Source organism: Sardina pilchardus, chromosome 4 (genome assembly GCF_963854185.1).
Source record: "Sardina pilchardus chromosome 4, fSarPil1.1, whole genome shotgun sequence".
Taxonomy (NCBI): Eukaryota; Metazoa; Chordata; class Actinopteri; order Clupeiformes; family Clupeidae; genus Sardina; species Sardina pilchardus.
The window spans coordinates 34,648,403-34,658,891 of NC_084997.1; positions in this window are offsets into that span (position 1 = coordinate 34,648,403).

Below are 10,489 nucleotides of genomic sequence, written 5' to 3' on the forward strand. Positions count from 1 at the left end.
TAATAACTGATTTTCAACAGCAGCCACCACCTCAAGGCTCAATTTGAAGAAGGGGCTTACCGTGGAGACTAACCATTTCAGTTAACTGCATAGCATGGTCAAATAAGAATTTACTTTTTAAGTTTCGTATAGGCCTAGTAGTTGGACTACAGATAATAAAAAAATGCAATAGGCTACTTGGCTACACAATAGGGTTTCACAGCGCACATTCAATGAATGAATGAAAGCTCCTCCCGCAAACAGCGCGTGGAAATCCTGACACTCTTTCAATGACATGAAACTTAATAGTGAACCTTCAAATACCTCCCATATTTCAATGTCCATCAGTCTCAACATTTTAGCAACATCCCCAAACAGTCCTAAAGCAAATGAAATCCCAAACTAAACCGAAAATCTACTGCTTTTGACAGCCTACCGGTGCCTCTAGAAACAAAATGCATGTCTCTCTGGTCTCACAATAAAACACATGTAAGAAATAGGGCCTGCCTGGAAGTCTGCCTTAAATAAAGGCTTGTGCTTTGCGCAGCCTAAGTAGCCTAAATAAAGACCATAATTGAGGATTGATGGTACGATCTACCGTGCATTATTTATTTTACAAATACTGTAGTCTGTTCTTTGTCAATTTTTACTTGCCTATTTAAGCAACTGCTATCTTGTAGCCTTTATTGTAGCCTCCTGTGTATCTTGTAATACGTCCAGACTAGCCAACAATGTGTGTGTGTGTGTTGGTGTCGGTTTATAGGCTGTCATCTACAGTATATGTAGCTATCCTGCAAACTATGGTTTAGTCTCTCGCAAAAACATGTCCGTTTCGAGATTAGACTTACACGCACTAAATGCACCCTCTAGTGGGAGATTTGAATTTCCTTGAAGACAGCAATTGAGATCAAGGTAAAACGCAGCAGCAGGTTAAACCACAGGTACATATGACACAGCAATGGAGCTAAAGTCGTCACGTGACTTCTTGCGTCACCACTGAGTTTGAAACTGTGTTAAACTCCAAACTAGCGACAGAACAATTACCCCGAGGAGTCATTAGTACGGGGTCCAGTTTGATTGCTTCTCTAAATGAGTTCTCACCTGCTGGTGATGTTTCATCTACTTAATAGTTTGTAGCAACAACAAACAATTACATGACAAAAACAGTATGGCCTTTATTGTACTTAGTTTAATTTTATTTCAGTAGGACTTTATATGTGATCTCTTTAAGAATATGTTGACTGGGTCTGTGGCATTCTGGGAACAAGCTGAACGTAAAATGGTAAGTTATTGTCCTAACTACGGTACAGCAGTAAAATCAATTTGGAGTTCTTCAAGACATGTTTCCAGAATGTTTAATAACTGACGTTTCAGGTTGAAGTTGCTGATACATAGATTTGATTAACCACATAACGTCAGTGAAACAAACAACCTCATGTTTGAGGTCTTTATCTGTTTTTAAGTGTGCTGCTCTATGGTTACTGAAGCTTTCACTGGTAAGATCCTCAGAGGAGAGGGATGGTTAATAAGAATGTATGGAAACATTCTTTCAGTGAAAGTGTGTGTGAGAGTGTGCAGGGTTTTTTTACTATCAGGGTCAGAGAATGACAGCTTTCCTCTGTCCCAGTCCAGCTGCACTCTGATCCTCTGGAGTTTCTGCTTCACTGTGAGCTCAGTGGAGGGCTGTGGTGGAGCACACGCAGAATATATACCGTTACAACAGTACAGATACAAGTCACCATTCAAATAGCCATAGTCTCCCTTCCTCTTGAGAGACTCTGTCATCACACCCATATACCAAACTGTGTTCTCCCCAACCTCCACATCCCAGCAGTGAGTCCCTGAGTTAAAGCCCTCAGAGGCCAGGACACTGGGATAGTGATCAAATCTCTCTGGGTTATCAGGAGGCTGCTGTATCTTATCACCACCAAGTCCCACACTGGTCAGATCCTCAGACACAATGAGATGTGGGTGTGCAGTGTTGGGATCCAGAGTCACAGGAGCTGCAGAGAGAAAGAATGAGCTGAACACTGAGTGATGTGAATGGTCATTATTAATAGTGGTGTTACCATTTACATTTGCTGACATTCTCTTTAGTCATTAGTACGAAGGGATCACAACTGCATGCTAGGCGTGTAGGTGACTGTGTGTGTGTGTGTGTGTGTGTGTGTGTGTGTGTGTGTGTGTGTAATGTGGCGGATGGAGAGTCAGGCATCAAAACTGAAGCTGAAGTAATTCCATGGGACAATGGTTGCAAATAAATAACAAATGAAGAAAAAATGTTACAAACATCCCAGCCCGAACCCTTTACCTCTGTTGCCATACAGTATATATACACAAATATGAGCACATGAAATCCCCCAACTGCCCTGACATTATGCTCTGCACAATAGATAATTTAGTGATACCATATCCATGTCTCAAGTTTAATTGTTTATTGACCGGCTGGCATACCCCAGCCCAAGTGACAGACGCTGTGCGCTGTCACAGTGTGTGAGAGCGAGATTTGTGTGTACTCACTGTATTGAACAATCTCTTTCATCGTCTCCCAGACTCTGAACTTCAGGTTGCCCAGGTGCTTTGCCACGTCGATAAGAGCTCCTGAATCAATCTCTGGAACCTGCAGTGTGCACTGGGCTCTGGAATAACATTCAGGAGTCAGTGCTGCTGTGGGTTTGGGATCAGAACCACAGAGAAGAGAGAGAGACAGGAGACAGAATAGGTTTCCAGAAAACTGGAAAACTGCTATAATCACCCCAGTTCATAAATCAGGGGAAAAAGATTTAGCAAGTAACTACAGGCCTATTGCCATCCTCCCAGTAGTCTCAAACATTTTAGAGAAGATTATAGCTGAGCAATTAATGCAGCACTTAGAGTCTAATCAACTGCTTTATCCACAGCAGTTTGGATTTAGACAGAGATATTCGACAGAGTCAGCAAATTGTTATCTGCTTGAGAAAATCAAAACTTCTCTGGATAAAGGATATGTTGTAGGGGCAGTGTTTTTGGATTTAAAAAAGGCCTTTGATACTGTTAACCACGGTGTATTACTCAATAAATTAAAGCAATTCAAAATGTCGCCTGAAGCTTTGAAATGGCTCAAATCGTACCTGGAGGGTAGACAGCAGTGTGTTAGGGTTAACGGTGTAAAGTCCAGTATGCTTTCAAACAGCATGGGTGTACCACAAGGATCCGTCCTTGGTCCACTGCTGTTCACAATGTACATTAATGACCTTCCGAGCTTCTGCCCAGGTATCAATTGCCAGATGTATGCTGATGACACCATAATTTATGTGTCCACTAAAACACCCAGCCTGGCAGGCAAGCACCTGACACAGGCTTTATCAGGCATCTCGGAATGGCTTGAGTTATCCCACCTAACTCTTAATGTAAAAAAACTGTGTCTATTTGCTTTTCCATGCGTGACAGGCCAGAACATGAACTATTTGAGGTCAGGATTAAGGGAGAAATCACTGAAGTAGTGAGTGAAGTGAAGTACTTAGGGATCATCTTAGACAAACATTTAAAATTTCACAGTCAGGTTAAGTCATAAGGTCAAACCAAATTTAAACTGTTTTCATTTTATCAGAAGGAACCTGTCACACCAAGCAGCAAAACTATATATGCATGCAATGATTTTCTCTCATTTATCATATTGCATCACATCATGGTCACAGGCTTCCTCAGCCACAATGAAACCTATAGTCCTAATTTACAAGCAAGCAATACAAATCATGGATCAGAAACCACTGAAATGGCATCATTGCCACATTTTAAGGAAACACAACCTCCTCACTTTTGAAAATTTCATACATTTTAGTATACTAAGATATTTTTAAATGTCTTAATAACCAAGACTGTTCATTGATGTGGCCATTAGGCGTCAGAGCTCTCACAGAGCGACCACACGAGCCTCCACCTGTGGGGATTGTCTCGTCCCAAGATGCAGGACCTCTTTCTGCCAGTCTGCTGTCTCTGTAAAGGGTGCCAAACTCTGAAACTCTCTATCCTCTGAACTAAAATTGGAACCCAACAGTAAAGCTTTTAACAAAGGACTCAAACAATGGCTAAAATCAAAACAACAGTGCTCACATGAATAGTATGCAAGTGGCCTCTGCTAATCTATTTATGTTTCTTAACTGGAAATTACCTGCATTTCTTTCTTTTTTATTTTTTCTTTTGATCTGTTGTTGTTTTTCTTATCTTTTTCTGTCTTTTCCTTTTTTCCTTCTTGATCTTATTCTTTTTAAAAGCCGCCTATGGACAAGTGTTGCGAATTAGCACCTGTGCTAAAACACTCAAATCAATGCATCTGGTTTGTCCAATGTAATTGCTGTATCCATACCAAATAAACATTAATAATAATAATAAAGATCACTCACCTTTCCACTGTGCTCTTGTAGTTCTGTGAAAAGATAAAAATGCCAAGGGATTAGTAACTAGGGCTGCACACAAGCAAAGGACCTGTTGTAGTCTGACTTTACAGGTAACAAAGAAGCTCCTCCATTCAGACATACACTGTAAAAAAGGAAAAGTCAGAGCTGTCCAATTTATCAAAGCATATTATGTTACAATTACATGAAACAGTCTAGTTCTGAATGGAACACATCTTTATTGTGTTCAAATAGTCATTCCAAATGGTTAATCCACTTTTTGTAATTGAGTCAAGTCAGGTAAACACATAGGGGGGAAAGGAAAATATTGTTTGTCACATTTACTAAACCACAAAACAATACGGGCCAATTGCTCTCCTTAAAACGGAGGTTTTGGAGTTTAACACGCAGCTGCGCACGAAGTTGAACGCGATTGCTTTGTATCAACAACTCGCACAGGATCAGCTGGTTCCTAGTTAAACTCGGGTTAAACTGTCTGGAAGCCGGAAGTACGCTGATTTCGAGTTTTACCCAAGGGGGCAGTGAACGTTCTGAGAGTATAGACAGTATGGCGGCCGCCATGCTAAAAAGTAGACCGTGGCTAGCTGGCCATTCCATTAAATCCTATGGGGCGTAAGCGCCACTTTGACATCAAATAACGTTACAGCTGAAGCGTTTTAAGCCTTTATATGAAAATTTTCTATTGTCGGAGTGCATACTACATTGTGAAATTGGCGTCATAATCTCGTAACTGTTTTATCGGCAGAGTAATAAACTTTTTCCGAAATCAATGCTAACGTGAGAATGCGCATGCGTCCATAGAGAGTAAAGCGTCGCCATAGGTCAGACTCGGTCAGACTACGTGCCTACGTCACATGTACGACACCTGAGCCTGCGCAGGAGACCTATGACGGAAATAGAAGACCTAAAAAAAACGTTGAAATTTGCTTCCTCGGTCTCTGCTGCCGTCTACGCGATAGCTCTGTCCATATCTTTTACTGTCTATGGTTTTACCCCAGCAGATGCAGTCTTAATTTAACAGTCTTAACGCATTGCAGGATCTTGACGGGATATTTTGTATGACTGTTGGCTAAATGTGCTATAATTGCCAAAAACGTTGGAAATGTAAAGTAAATTGACATATATCATGAAATAGTTCAGACTACTTTTGTGGAAATCTGAATCTGCCTTGTCCAGTAGGCTATTTATGAATTTAAATCAGTCAACCAATTGTCGCGAATAACATAGCAAAAATGATATTAATCGCCATACTTCAGCCCAACTATGGGCAAACTATGCTGGGGACTACACCCACATTCTACTCGCTTTCCGTGGCTCAAATCCAGCATTTACGAATTGATGTGGGTAAGACTATTTGGTCTGCCTAAACATACACCAGGCAAAATGCATCTGTGCGGTGTAGGCTAATGTCACAACTGAATTAATGCAGGTTAATGTTTCAGATAGGGACGTTTTGCAATTATATTATTAAGTAATAACATTCTTTTTTATATATAATATTGCCGTTTCTGATATTAACCTACTGCTCTAAACTGTCAGATCGTTTGCGATAACGCATTTGCATTATTGTAGCGAGATGGTCCGGCTGTGTGACATATTTTAGACAGCAGCCTCTCTTTGAAGAAGGGGCTTACCGTGGAGTCAAACCATTTCAGTTAACTGCATAGCATGGCCAAATGACAATTTACCTTTTATGTTTTCGTATTTCACAGCGCATGTTAAATGAATGAATGAAAGCGCCTCCCGCAAACAGCCGACACTCTTTCAACGACATGAAACTTAAAGGAACACTTCACCGTTTTTTCATATTAAACTATGTTATTTGCTTAATTAAGATGAGTTGATACAAACCTCTCATGTTTCCATGCGTGCACTCACTGGCTCTGGCGCGCGACGCAACTTTGATAGCACTTAGCTAGCCCAGTTCCATCATTAGGATCCAAACAGAGATGAAGTTAGAAGCGACCAAACATCCCCATGTTTTCCCGCCTTTAAAAAGTCCCGACCTCCAAAAAAAGAATGTTCATGATGGTGCATTCCAGACAGCATTTAAACTAGTGGGATGTGGGATTTACCCTACCTCCAACAACGAAAGATGCACTGGAACGCCTGTCGAAGTGGGAGCTCCTACTCGCGAACTCGTAGGAGCTCAACCTGCCCCGACCTCAACAAAATGAAGTGGGAGGATTATGGCGGCGCCCATGGAGACATGCTCTGTGAGATGTACCTTCAAGGAATACGCTATAAACTTTAGGGTAGGGTTGTTTTAGACACGGTAATTAACTTGTTCTTCATATTATGACTTAAAATTGTGTCAACAAAGAATACAACGTATTGTGAAAGTAACGTATAACGTTATACAGTTAGCCTAGCCTAATATGCTAACGTTACGACGGTATGCTAACGTTACGGCGGTCACCCATGTTTTCTAAACCTCCCACTCCAAAATGCTTGGAACGCTTTGAAGTGGGAGGTAGAACCTTTCAGGTAGGGTAGGTCCCACCTCCCACTCGTTTGGATGAGGTCTGGAATGCGATCAGTTCGGAAAATAAATACAGGAAACGCATAAATACGTTATTACGACTGTATGGTTGAGCAAGAAGGAGAATGTCTTGGGGCGAGTGTTTCCATATGTGTTGTTAATTTAGTGACAAATTACCTTGCATATTCGTAATGACAGTGAAATTCACCTCTTGTGTTGTTGCAAGGGAGGCCGTCGTGGTTGGAGAATATGATAGTGACGTCAAGTCGGACACCTCGGGGCACAAAACTTCCGCACGAGTCTCCGAGCAAAAAATCCAACCCGACCTAGCGTAGCCTACATGTCATTTTTCCGCCATCGGAGGTCAGAAATTTCCGAAGGTCCGATGTGCATGAACGCACTATAAGAGCTACCCTCTCCATTGAATTGCCCCCACCTGGATTTAAGCTAGCACTATCTCCCTGGAAGCGCCGACCTGTCCATCCCCCATTGGTGTGTGCTCTAGCCAGCTAGCTGTTACATAGTTAATATCTGCTTATCCCATTGAATCGCCCCTACCCGGATTTAAGCTAACGCGGTCCCCTTGGAAACGATAGCCTGTCCCTGTTCTCCCACCTCGATCCACGAAGGCCGGTGTCTCACCGAGAGCCAGCCCCAGCCCTCGACCATCCCATCTCTCTGCCCTAGCCTGCCCCGGAGACCGAAGCCAGCCTGCCCTAACCTAGACGTGACCGCGTGACCAGTGTGCCGTGACGGAACACAGAGTGACCCCCTTCCATGTTTGCAGAGTGTGATCAGTGTGTGTGGTGGTACCCCCCCCCCCCTACAGAGTGAATCCCCCCCTCACGGTCGCAGTGAGCGAACCCCCCGCAAGCTGTGATCCAGGCTCCCTCCAGCGAGACGACGGCCAAAGCGACACACAGCTGTGCGTAGTCCGGGGTGGTGCGGGTGTAACGGGTGCTAGCTGGTTAGCTATGCTGTGGAACGTTAGTAAACCTCACTCCCCGACGCTTCAAGAGCGCTGCTGGCATGAAAGCTAGTAGCCTGGGCTTTTAGCTGGATTGTTAGCGCGCTCGACTCCCGATCCGAGGTGCTGCTGTCTCGCAGGTTCGAGTCCGGGCGTGTGCAGGGCTGGACCGCGGTGGTTCCACACAACGCAGGTTACACGGGCGCTGAGTAGGGGAGTGTGGCCAGAGGCTCACAGGATGGGGACCGAGCTGTTGGTCGGACAAGGACTCCGTGCTTACTAATTTTCCTTTTAAAAATAAAGCTTGTATATTTTACTAATGCTGGCCTCTCATTGGGTTTTATTGGCGGGTGTGGTTGCTCCTCGGGGTAGATGGTAATTGGGCCAAACAGCGCCCCCTACCGTTCACAAGGATTACTGTGCTGAGTCGAAGTGCTCCCAACTTTACGCCATACATATGTACAGTATAGTAATCCTTCTTACTCGTTAAGAAAAGCAGCACGTTTTATTTTGTCTCACCATACTTGGTCGTGCAACTACTCGTGTAACTGTATTTTAATAGGGAAAATGTGGAGGTGTTTCGTTGTTTCTAACTTCATCTCTGTTTGAATCCTAATGAATGAACTGGGCTAGCTAAGTGTTAAAGTAGCGCTGTGCGTCAGAGCTATTGAGTGCATGCATTGAAGCGCGAGAGGTATGTATCAACTCGTCTTAGTTAAGGGAATAACATAGTTTTAATATAAAAAAACGGAGGATGGAGTGTTCCTTCAACTGTGGCACAACATATTCAACGATAATAATTGTGGCACAACATATTCAACGATTGTTTATAATTCATTTAAACAATCAATTTCATTGAAATGACTTGATCAAATTGGGTTGTCACAGCATGAATCAGTTTTGTAAACCTAGACATTTCATTGTTGTGCAACCTCTGTACATGATAAATCAAGTAAATCCAGCGATTCTTTTTTTCATTGTACATGTTAGAATACTCAATAACAACATAGAAATAGTCCTCTGACCTTCAAAAAAGTGGCATCATCAGCTCCCATCTGCTCTTCTATGGCTGTGATTGTGTCTGATAGTGATGAAATTTCTCTGTTGATATTCTCTGTTTGCTCGTTCCACATGCCATACTTCCACTCTTCATCCTTCAGAGCAGCTATCCTTTTATCTTCTTCTTCTTGCAGGAATTTGTGAAGCTTAACAAATTCATCCTTGATTTGCAATTCTGTGAGCTTGAGCTGGCGCTATAAAACACAACAGCTTGTTCATTTTATGAAAATATAAAACAAAATGGTTAAATAATTAATATACAATTTACCTTAATGTGATTGGCTATCTGGTCATAGCTTAATTGAGCCTCTTCAAACAATTTCACCTTCTCTTGTATGCACTTAATTTTCAGCTTGAGCTCTTTCTAAAAAGAATCAAAACATTATGGTGAGCACAATCAACTTCACCATTTAGTTCCACCTTTTGTTTGTTGCTGTTGAAAATCAAATACAACTATCTGTGCCATTTTTCTTGATTTGCATGTTTGTGTTCCATACCTCAGTCATGTGTGACTGTGACACTCAAATCATATATGTGACCCTTCAAAGCAAAACCATCGTCGTTTCGGTAAAATTTACAAAATGAAGTTATTGACCTCACGTGAACGGTCATAAACTAAGCTTTCCAACGATAAGAGGAGAAATTACCTTTTTTTAAAAGCAGCGTGGACAACAGGAATGACTGCAAATGTGTTGAATCTTCGCGGGGTCAAGACGTATGTTTTTCAGTTAAATTAGTTCACGATATGAAACTGTAGACTGCATACTGATGTGCATAAAGTCATGCACAGTATTACAAGTGCTGTGGATGGTCATCTACTTGATGGTTTGTGACACCAATAAACAATTACGTGATAACATGACAACAACAGTATAGCCTTTGATGTCACAGTCACTTGGTTGTACTGTATTTTACTTAAGATTAACTTTTAGTAAGGCTTTATATGAGATATCTTTAAGAATATGTTGACTGGGGTTGTTGCATTCTGGAAACAACCTTCCGCTAATTGGGGATGGTCAAAATCCCACAAACTATCTTGCTCCACCATTTATAATTTTTGATAAAACTGTTTGTGGGTTTCATCAGTGGAGTATACAACGAAGCTTGATTAGCGAGGCATGTTGCACTCAAAGCCAGGGTATGCTGTCATATGAAAGTGCCTCTGTTTTAGCGTTGCTGTATCACCATGGTGTCTTATGCTACCAACTAAACTACTGTACCGCCTACTGACCAATCAATTAATTTGAAAAAACAAAGTTGTCTCACATGTACAGTAAGATTCTGTCATATGTCACATGTGGAACTCTGCCTCTCCAAAAGTTTTGAATCTCATGGGCACTTTAAACAGAGTTGCGCATGCAAATATGCCACTATGGACATGCATACCTTACAATATCTGATGACCATGGATTTCTTTTATGTTATAGGCTAAACAGTAAAATTACCACCCTAGATTATGCTATCCCCATAAATGTGGAAGTATTTTTTTTTCCAATATAGGCTTGTGAGCCGCCAATTTTCATGATTGGTCAACATCATCCCTGCACCGAGAATAGACCTCTAAAGTTCGCCTACTAAAAAGCCACCATTTTGCCCAAATAAGGAGAT